This window comes from Leucoraja erinacea, chromosome 11, assembly GCF_028641065.1.
Source record: "Leucoraja erinacea ecotype New England chromosome 11, Leri_hhj_1, whole genome shotgun sequence".
Taxonomy (NCBI): Eukaryota; Metazoa; Chordata; class Chondrichthyes; order Rajiformes; family Rajidae; genus Leucoraja; species Leucoraja erinaceus.
The window spans coordinates 47,683,167-47,694,948 of NC_073387.1; the positions used below are offsets into that span (position 1 = coordinate 47,683,167).

Sequence of the window (11,782 nt, forward strand, 5' to 3'; positions counted from 1 at the left end):
TTGAAGAACTCATACTCCCTCATAAAGTATATTTATCTATGAGGACCTCCAGTTTACAAGCATCAGTATGCTCATCTCCTGACACATCTTGGGAGCAGATAAAATTTCATGACTTACTATTTCTCCAGATGCACCATCAAAAGCATCCTATCCAGATGCATCTCTTCTTGGCTTGGCATCTGCTCTGTCCAAGACTGCAAGAAATTGCAGAGAGTTGTGGAATGCAACTCAGTGGAATACAAACCAGAATCTCCCCATCGACTCCCTCTACACTTCACGATGCCTCGGGAAAGCAGACGTCATAATCAAAGACCACTCACACCCCCATCATTCTTTCTTTCCCCCTATCCTGTTGGGTAGAAGATACGTTTGAAAACACAGATACAAAAAACAGTTTCTTCCCTGCAGTGTTCAGACACTTGAATTCCCAATCTTCCAATCTACCTCATTGTGACTCTTGCACTTCTTTTCATCTGTACTTTCTCTGTAGCTGTCATGCTATATTCTGCACTCTGTTTATGCATGCAACGCATAGTTTTCACTGCAACTTGGTACAAGCAACGATTATAAATTAATACCAATACCATTCTCGCTCAGCACATTCAGTTTCACTCCACTTCACATGGGTTCAATGGCTCCTGCTTGCATTAACATGACTACCACTGTAGATTGGTTATTGCATGTGAACCAATCAAAGTAGATATAGCATCACTAACCGCACCTTACTGTATGCTTTACATTAACACCCACTTCCTACACTAGGCAGCCTTGGAAGCGGTTAACGGTGAATTAACAACTAAGAAACCTGCTGTACCGCTATACTATGTGTACAGATTAAAGATGACTTTGAACTCCAGACTGTAATTTGCTTATTTACAACCACAATGAGGTAAATTGCAAGATTGCAAATTCAAGAGTCCTGATGAAGCTATTTTTGACTCCTGGTGACATTACCAGGACACTTGGCGACATATAACTGCGCCACCATTTAATAAGATCAGGGCTCATCTGTTTTGAGGATGCCTATGGTGACGATGTTTTATACTGTCTCTGCAAAAGATAGCCAAACCTTTGTAAAGAATTGGTTCGACAGCATGATTGGGTGTGGAAGGATGAATAATTCAGCAAACTTTACAGCCAGCTCTCCAACAGGGTTGATCACTTGAATGCACCAGACTGTGGTTTTACAGCTGTGGGTGAGCTGTGGTTACAGCTGGCAGCCAACCCCTCCTAGAATATGGATTTGCATTTTAACTATGTTGCCGTTCGATTTAACTGGCTGAACAAGTTTTACCTTGGCCACAAGATATTCAGCAGGCAAATCAAGGGGAAGTGCCTCTGAGAGGGATAAAGTGCCAATCCAGTACACCTGGTGGGCCAACAGGAGCAGAAATGGGATCAATTGCATGTTGGAATTTGAAACCACGAGCCCAACTTCACGTTGGTTTAGTGGCTCCTGTGGCTTCAATAAGCCTCTGGGCTCCCCAAACTTGCTCCAAAACCTGTTCCACCATTTAATAAGTTTGTGGTTCTTCTGGGGGCTTATAGAAGCAGAATTGGGCTATTCTCCACATCAGGTCCACTCCGCCATTCCATCATTGCTGATCTAACTTTCCTTCTCAACCCCATTCTCCTTCATTCTCCGGAAAGAATGGATCGACTGGGCTTAAATTCACTGAAATTTAGAAGGATGAAAAGGAATCTTATAGAAACATATACAATTCTTAAGGGATTGGACAGGCTAGATGCAGGAAAAATGTTCCCGATGTTGTGGGATTCCAGAATCAGAATCAGAATTTAAGAATAAGGGGTAGGTCATTTAGGACTGAGATGAGGAAAACATTTTCACCCAGAGAGTTGTGAATCTGTGCAATTCTCTGCCACAGAAGGCAGTGGAGGCCAATTCACTGGATGTTTTCAAGAAAGCGTTAAATATATCTCTTGGGGTTAAGGGAAGCAGCCATGATCATATTGAATGGTGGTGCTGGGTTGAAGGGCCGATTGGCCTACTCCTGCACCTATTTTCTATGTTTCTCCCCATAACCCCTGACACCCTTAGAAATCAAGAATTCCCATTCCATAGTCTCATTTCACACACATTCATATCACGAATTTATCTAACTCGGGTGTAGAAATATTCAAATAATTTCTGTCTATGATCCTTTGAGGAAGAGAATTTCAAAGATTCCGACAGAAAAATAAAATGCCTCCTCTCATTTTAAATGGTTAAACTGTTATGTTTAAACAATAACCCCTCGATAACCCTTCCACCAACCCTAGGGATAGGACTACTAAGGACCACGGTCAGACCCCAACATAACAACAATTGGGAGGATTAAAAGACAGCAGTAGAAAGCCCCATTCAAAACCATGATCATTGCCGACTAACCGAGCCTTGCAAATAGCCACAAAACGTTAATTGTCCCTCTGAAATCGGAGACACTGCCAGACCCGCTGAGTTAGTCCAACACTTTGTGTTTTTTTTGGTAAACCTGCAGTTCCCTATGTCAACATTAATTGTATAGCTGGCAGATAGCATCCTAACAGAAAGTTATGTTTTGCCATTGAATCCCCGAGGAAAATAAACATTTCTATTCTTGAGCGGTGACTGTTTTCCTTGAAGAATGCTACTATTATTAGAATATTGAATTGCCACTAGACTGTCAAAATTTTGTAGGATCTTACCAGGTTCACTTGTGTCCTTCAGAAAGTTACTCTCTTTATCTGGTCTGGCCTTCATATGATTCCCAGATCATCAATGTAGTGATTCTTAGCTGCCTTCCCACTTCAGAGGCAATTAGAGATATACAATAAACACTGGTGTCATCACTGACACCAACATCCCATGAAAAAAAACGTAACGCCCTCTTAAATATAGCCAATGAACTGGCCTCAACTACCCTCTGTGGAAGAGAGTTCCAGAGATTCACCACTCTCTGTGTGAAAAATGTTTTTCTCATCTCTGTCCTGAAAGATTTCCCCTCTATCCTTAAGCTGTGACCCCTTGTCCTGGACTTCCCCAACATCGGGAAGAATCTTCCTGCATCTAGCCTGTCCAACCCCTTAAGAATTTTGTAAGTTTCTATAAGATCCCCCCTCAATCTTCTAAATTCTAGCGAGTACAAGCTGAGTCTATCCAGTCTTTCTTCATATGAAAGTCCTGACATCTCAGGAATCAGTCTGGTGAACCTTCTCTGCACTCCCTCTATGGCAATAATGTCCTTCCTCAGATGTGGAGACCAAAACTGTACGCAATACTCCAGGTGTGGTCTCACCAAGACCATGTACAACTGCAGTAGAACCTCCCTGCTCCTATACTCGAATATACAAAATTGACATCTTGTTTATTTTTCAGTTACCCATAGCCGAGTTTTAATGATTTAAGTTGAGTGTTTTCACTTCTGGTGACTTGGGGAAAATATATATTTGTGATTGGTGTGGGTGTTGGGGGTTATGGGGAGAAGGTAGAATGGGGTTAAGAGGGAAAGATAGATCAGCCATGATTTAATGGCAGAGCAGACTTGATTGGCTAAATGACCTAAATCTGCTCCTATCACTAATGAACATGAACTTATAAGAGGGAAAGATAGACCGGCCATTATTGAATGGCGGAGTAGACTTGATTGGCCGAATGGATTCATTCTTATGAACATAAAAAAAAGATCTGGACTGACATTCCTGATGGAGAGGTGGATATCTGGAGGAATGATCCTTCAAATGAAATGTTAAATCAAGGCCCTCTCCGCGAAGGCCATACAACTTATTGAGATGAATGGAAATGCACCAAAGTCAGCCAATGGGGCTTCATGCTGGTGTGGCAATAGAGGTCTGTCTGTAGTGGGTATTCTTTAAAAGTGCATTTTTTCCATTGTAAAGCACATCCACAGCATTGAAAGATGAACATCTTCTGTTTTTTGATCCTGTCTCTCTTGCTTTAGCTGTTTTGGATTTTGGCAAGCAAACCTGTATGTTATTAAATTAAGTATTTATGAGGTTTGAAAATCTTTTCTTTGATTGAAGATTTCTGTGAGAGAAATGTACTATTATTTGTAAGATGTGACATCTCAATTTTGTTTACATTCTATTTCACTATTTATAGGTTTCTAGAGTGGTTACAAATCCCAATGTTGGGATTCAAAATACAAAGAATTGTTTGAATAATCACTTTAGATATTCTTTCATTAAAAAAAAGATTGTTATTGGAAGCAATTGCCCATGTACAGACTCATTTCCTTATTCACTGCAATGGAAAAGCTATAGTTTGTAATGTGGAAGACAGATTGTTTTCCATTAGGCAGTCCCTCAGGAATCAGAATGGCTAGCTTCCAGTCTGGTTCTATGGCTTCAGAGGTAAATGTGGGCTGAGGCAAATGTGCAACATGCAGCATCCGATTAGGCGGGTGTGTGATTTTTGCTTCTCCCCTCTCCTGTTGGGCAGAAGATACAAAAGCTTGATATTTTCAGAAGAAGGGTCTCGACTCGAAACACCACCCATTCCTTCTCTCCACAGATGCTGCCTGTCCCGCTGAGTAACTCCAGCATTTTGTGTCTTTCTTCGGTGTAAACCAGCATCTACAGTTCCTTCTGACACAAAAGCTTGAAAGCATGTACCGCCAGATTCAAGAACATGATAAAAAGGGTGGTACAGCTGACAGAGCAGCTGCCTCACAATGGCAGAGACCCGGGTTCGATCCTGACGCCCGTGCTCTGTGTGGAGTTTGCACCTTCTTCCTGTGACCGTGTGGGCATTCTCCCACATCTCAAAGACATGTGTGTTTGTAGGTTAATCGACCTCTGTAAATTGTTCCTGGTGTGTAGGATGCGGATGTAAAAGTGGAATAACATAGAACTAGCGTGAGCAGGTGATCAATGGTCAGTATGGATTAGATGAGCCTAAGGCTCCATGCTGTATTTCTAAATAAAATAGCTTCTTTCTCACTGTTATCATGCTCTTAAACAGATTTCTCATATGCCAAGGATAAATTCCTGATCTCACAATCTACCTTATTGTGTCTCTCTCTTGCACTTTAAAAAAATCAGCATTCTCTTCGTAGCTACATGTTTTGCATTTCCTTATCTCTCGTGCTCTACTTCAATGTACTTATGCAATAAAATGCCAGGTTAGCACACAAGCAATGTTTTGCACTCAATCATGGCAATGTCTGCCACTCTCTTTCATCTCCCGCGTTCCTGGGAATGTATTGATCCTATTAGTCACGGATAGCCTGTTAACAGACAGCAGTTCCAAAAGTTTGTGGTGCAAAAATAAGTGGAGCTTAAGGATGAGGCCATTAGTGGGATGCCTTGATTATCGACTGCTTGATAGTGCTCGCAAGAGAAGCTCATGTAGTTTGCTTATCCGCCAAGAGATGGCAGTGCAAACATGCAGGAAAAAACAGACTGGCCAAAGAAAAGCAGTCTGAAGAGGGCCCTGATCTGAAACGTCACCTATCCATGTTCTCCAGAGATGCTGCCTGACTTGCTGAGTTATTCCAACACTTTGTCCTTTTTTGGCTAACAAAGTTTTACAGATGCGAGAGTTTATTGTCTCAATGTTACGTGTTTGATTTTTTTTCCTCCTGAAGTAAATTTCACTTGCAACCATTCCTATGACAAAAAAACCCAACATTTCTGGTGGTAATTGCACATATCCCATGGGAGCCTTGGACATAGAAAAGTACAGCATAAGGCAAGGCAAGGCAACTTTATTTATATAGCACATTTCATACACGAGGCAGACTCAAAGTGCTTCACATAAAAACATGTCATACAATAAAATAATAAAATGGAAAAAAATAGAATTAAAAGAAAATAAAAGCAAAATTAAAAACGCATTATAAAAAGTGCAAAAGTTAAAAGTGCAATGTAGTTAAGTGCAATAAGAACAATTCCCTTCAATCCACAATTTTTCTGCCAAATCTAATACCAACATAAACTAATCTGTTTGCACATGATGTGTATCCCTCCATTCCCTGCATGAAGTCTCTCAAATGCAATGACTGTGTCTGCCTCCATCACCACCCCTTGGCAGTGCGCTGTAGGGATAACTGGATAGAGGAGCATCTGTGTTTGGACATTGTGTAGGAAGGTACTGCAGATGCTGATTTACAATTGTGTTACCCCAGCTTTTTGTGTCTGTGTTTGGACACTCTTGAATACAAGATTTTCTCACACATTACAGGATTAGCCCATAGCTTTGATTTCTTTAACTAATAAAGTTTGAGGCAGTCTGAAAGGGGATTAACAGGGCCAAAACTGGGATGGTTGTATTGTCCTACATTTTTATAGCACTTTTAATTGTTCTGCTAACCCACAGGGCTAATACAGGCAAAGAAGATTAGTGTAGATACGGATCCCCTCACTGGCATGGACAGAGTTGACCAAAATGGCTCTTATCTGTGCAGCTGATTCCACATAAGCATTGACAATGAGTAAAAATGCAATTTCCATTTGCAATACAATACAAAGGTATTCGTCACATGCACCAACTAAGGCACAGTGAAATTAATTTGCCATGCAGCGATACAATTGAAAAGGTAGTTGGTATATGTGTCTTTTTACAATATTGGCGAATTCAACACAAACATCCACCACAGTGGAGAATGCTGTGGTGGATGTTTGTGTTGAATTCTATTGTGTATTGTGTTCTTTTTTTTCAATTGTATCGCTGCATGGCAAATTAATTTCAGTGGAGAATGCTGTGGTGGAAGGCGATAAAGTTCAGTCAGTCCTCCTCCTTTGATCAACCGTGGTCGGGGCCATGAACCCTCCGAAGTGCCGCTACGGACAGCCAGTTGTACAGGCCCTCTCGTCGGGATGATCGAAACTGCGGTCGGGGCTCTTCTCCGGTGATCCCCGGCAAGGAATCCCGGGCTCTGGATGGTAAATCCACGCCAAGCCCGTGGCTAGAAGCTCTGCAGACCACAGCGCCACGATGCCAAAGTCACCAGGCCAGCGATCGGAGCACTCCTCTATGGCGACCCCCGGCAAGGGCTCGCCCGCTCCGTGATGGAAAAGTCCACGCTGCGCCCACTGCTGAAGCTCTGGGACATAACATGTAGACTATCCTTAAAATATTCCGGGAAAGGTCGTGTCAAATCCAAGCTGTTAGGCCGCAGAGAGGCGAGTGTCGGATTAAGTGACCATGGAAAAAGTCTCAGAAAGAAGTTCTCCGTGCTCGATTGGAAGTGACTGCAAATGCACAAAAATTATTTCTTACCACTCCAGTAGTGTCCCCCCCCCCGTACAGAAATAGTCTACTGAGCCCGGGTGCGAGTGGACATAGCAGTGCCCGAGAGACACTAAAACAGGGACTTTATTCCTTGGACCATTGGTAGTTAGATCATGAGAGGAATAGATAGGGTAAATGTAGAGTCTTTTACCCTAAGTAGGGAAAAAACTTGGGTTTAAGGTGACATACAAGGGTGGCTGCTGATTAGTATTCACGTCCCTCCCCTCCCCACACCACCCCTTAAATCTATTACTACCCCTCCCCTTGACCACTTCCCCCCCACCCCTCCCCCCCTACACCACTCCAAGTTGGTTAACCATACACCCCCTCCTAGCCACCAACCGGTGAAATATGAGAAAAGTTATGAAGGTTTAAAAAATCGTGAGATCAGCACCTTGCCTGCCCCCCATCAGATAACGCTCCTCCGGCCTGCACAGCCATGCCCCTGCCCCCCCTGCGTGGAGTCGGGAGATGCTGTGTGGTGCTGCGGCAGGTGGCTGCTGAGTGGCGTCCCTCCCCCCCCCCCACCCTTCCCCCCTCCCCATTCCCCTCTCCCCAGACATCCCCTCCCCACCCCTCTACCGCCTCCCCACACCACCCCCCTCCACACCCTTTCCCCACACTTCTCCCCACATGCCCACCCCCTCCCCACACACCACTCCCTCACACCACCCCCACCCCCCCCTCCCTCCACCCCCACACCTCCCCCCCCTCCCCCCACCAGACTATGCAAGGGAAATGGGCAATAGGGTCTCAGCCCCATTTGGGGTTAGCATTGGTGTTAGACAAGGGGGAATTTTATCTCCAGTCCTTTTTAATCTCTTTTTGTCCAAGCAATTGAATCTGTCCAAGCAATTGAAAGCCTGTAATACTGGGTGCACGATTGGTAATACTTTAGTGAACCATATTATGTATGCAGATGATCTTGTGATCTTTAATCCATCTAGCGCTGATCTCCAGCAGATCCTTACTATATGTTCTGTGTATGGCGTGGAACATGATATGAAATATAATGCTAGTAAGAGTGCTGTTATGATCTGTAGAACTAAAGGGGATAAATGTCTAAAATTTCCTGACTTCAAATTGTCTCTTAGTGTCTGTAATAAGGTAAAATATCTTGGACATTGTATTACAGAACAAATGACATGATGAGGATATTTATACACAACGCCATATCCTGTATGTACAGGCAAATATTCTCTTACGTAAGTTTGGTGTGTGTGCACATGTGGTGAAGATGTCTCTGTTTGGAGCATATTGCACACCACTCTATACCACACACCTGTGGTCAAACTACAGAAAGACAAGTTTACAGAGACCAAAGGTGGCTTATAATGATGTCATGAGAATACTGCTAAGGAAACCTAGATGGTGTAGTGCTGGTGAAATGTTTGTGGCTGCAGGAGTCAGTAATTTAGAAGTTATCCTAAGAAATTATATGTATAAATTTATTTGCAGGATTAATGACTCTGAAAATGTAATCATCTTGGTCTTATCAAACATAAGGTTTAGCACTACACGCTACCAATCCCAGTTGCGGAGACATTGGTATAGTTGTCTCGTTGTATGACACTGATCTTTCTTTTTATTCTGGATTTTAAATCATGTATTGTGTTTTTGTACATAATTTATGATGCTCATATGTAATTTACTAAGCTTTTATATGTATTTTATGGTGTTTTTTATATGCAATGTATTTTATGTAATGTCGAGTCTTGTCTGGACCTTGAGTCCGAAATAAAGTTTAATAATAATAATAATAATAGTAATACAGCACATTAAAGATCCGTAACGGTCATTGTGCTTGGTGTCCATTGTCACAACATCCGTTATCGGGGTTAGTACCTCCATAAGTTAAACCACAGAGGCTGCAAACCTCTAATGCTTTTCAACACCCAACGAGGTATCCTATGGTAGTATCGATCTTTGGGTCAATTGATTTTTTTCTCTTATTTTGCAATTTAATATCGCAAGAACATCATGGTGTCAAAAATGCAACGACCATTTAAGATATTTAGCTTTTACGAAGGAACTGCAGATGCTGGAAAATTGAAGGTAGACAAAAGTGCTGGAGAAACTCAGTGGGTGCAGCAGCATCTATGGAGCAAAAGAAATAGGTAACGTTTCGGGCTGAAACCTTTCTTCCAACTGTTTAGGATATATATCTCGACTTTCTAAAATATATATATATTTTTTTGACATAAATTGGTCATCAAAACTAAGAAACTGAGCCAATCTATAATTGTTTACCTCTTGTATGGACCAAGTCGCAAACTTCATTCCTTCGTGTCAACTTCGAGAAGTTCCGAAACGACCCTTACGGAGACATTTTACTTACAAAAAAATCAACCCAAATCAAACGATCTGAAGAATCATTGGCCATTCATGTCGTGCAGATCCATAAGGTAATGTACTGTTTAGATGGTATCGGTGAAAATGTTTAGTTTTCACTGGGACACCAAAAACAAACGTTTTTTTTAGTGTCCACCGCAACGTACCTTTGTGTGTATGATGTGTAACGCGTATTGTGGTGTCCACATAGATGGATGCAGTATTCTACTACATGATCAGGTAAATGAAGAGGGAATGGTATTTGCAATTTTATTGTTCCATGTGGTATTCATAAACATAGAAAGGAATAAGAAATACGTATACTTACTGTGCCAACCAAATATGTGTAACCGTGCCAACAACCATTACACAACATGTATTTGTGTGTTCTGATGCCATTTTAAGAAACTTGCTATCTTTTCTTATATTTGTTGATACAGGTACTATGTTAGTCATGAACCCAATAAAGTGCTTGTCAACTTTTTCGAAGGAATTTGAAATTTTACCCCATTTGTCACATTTTTGTGTGCAGTATTGCAAAAAGGCACATATGGATTGAGCTGTTGGAGGAGGTAGTTGAGGCAGGAACTATCACAGCATTTAAGAAACATTCAGACAGGTATATGGATACTATAAATTTAGAGCAACTGCATTTCCTCCCTACACATATGTTTAGAGGGATATGGGCCAAATGCAGGCAGATCCGACTAGTGTAGATGGGGCATGTTGGTGGGCATGGACGAGTTGGGCCGAAGGGCCTGATTCTACGCTGTATGACTCAATGGCAATGTGCTGGAGGAACTCATCAGGTCTAGGGATGGAACGAACATAGAATGTTTTGGGTCGGGACCCTTGTTCAAACTGGGTACTGTTGGTATTTTGCAGTAATGTCTGCAATATTTCAGTGTTGAGATTCCAGATTGTGAAGCTAGAGGCCAAATCTTTTTTTTAGAAGTTTCAAATATAAACTTTGATGCTAATTTTAAAAATACAAAAAATTAAAAACTGTGCAGGAGCTCTGAATACATTGTTGGTGTTGACTGAGCTGCCTGGTTGAGCACGGAACAGGATCTTCAGTCAAATTACAACTTGGCACCATCAACTATAGATCCTACCGCAAGCTCCGCTGTAGGATCTTTGCCATCAACAATGCAGTCAGAACTCAGAATAATACTCATATTGCCATATCTGAGTTACTGTGTGGAGATTTGGGGTAACACCTACAAAAACCAACCTACAGCCGTTATGCACATTACAAAAAAGAGCAATAAGAATTATCAATAACGTTGGATATCTTGAACATACCAATTTATTATTCTTAAAGTCACATACACTGAAGTTCACTGATCTGGTTAAATTTAAGACTACGCAAATCATGTACAAAGCAAGAAATAATTTACTTCCAAGAAATATACAAAAACTGTTTATGGAAAGACAGGGTGGGTATAATTTGAGAGGGGAACTAAATTAAAAAAAACTCAATGTCAGAACAACTCTTAAAAGTATGTACATAGCAATCTGTGGTGTGAATTTGTGGAATTTGTGGATCCGGTAGGCGGCGCGGCTCTGGCCAGCAGCGGCCTCTGCAGCCTGTCCGCGTTTTTATTATTTTTGTCTGTGTTTTTATGTAGTGTTTGTTATTTTATGTTGGGGTGTGTGTGTGGGGGATGGGGGTGGGATGGGGAAACTTTTTGAATCTCTCCCTGCACTGAGACCCGACCTTTTCTCGTCGGGCCTCAGTCGTCGTTGAGGCCGTAACGAGGAGCGGCCTCCAACAGGAAGAGACCGGGGACTCAGGTGTCGACTCACCTCACCGTGGCGGAGCTGGCCGGGTCCGGAGCGGTAGAGGAGCGCTGCTGCTGCTGGTGCTGCTGCTGCCGGAGAGTCGGAGGCTCTCTACAGGTCTGTGGACGACGGCGCCGGGAGCCCGCGGGTCCCTGGAGAGAGACCGCTTTTCGGGGCTTCTGCGGTGGCGACTTCTCCCGCCCGAGTTGCGGGGTCGAAGAGCTCCTGGAGCGGGGCCTACATCATTGCCCCGCGCGGCTGGAATGGCCGCGGACTCTGCGAGCGCACACCGGGGGCTCCAACATCAAGACCCGGTGTGCGACCTCGCACCACCCGGCGTGGCTTCAATGGCCGCGGGACAATCGCCATCGCCAGCCGGGGGCTATGACTTTGACTCTGACATCGGGGGGGGGGAGAGTGCAGTGGAGAGATACG

General features: G+C 42.9%; 1 long non-coding RNA gene across 1 annotated transcript in view; it reads right to left on the reverse strand.

The window, feature by feature from the left end:
- The window catches only part of LOC129701772 (uncharacterized), a 53,370-nt gene extending 42,234 nt beyond the window's left edge, over nt 1-11,136 (reverse strand). Inside the window, exon 1 of the long non-coding RNA XR_008724264.1 lies at nt 9,730-11,136. This is a non-coding gene — a long non-coding RNA (uncharacterized LOC129701772). The remainder of the gene's footprint in view (nt 1-9,729) is intronic.
- Between the last annotated feature and the right edge of the window lie 646 nt (nt 11,137-11,782).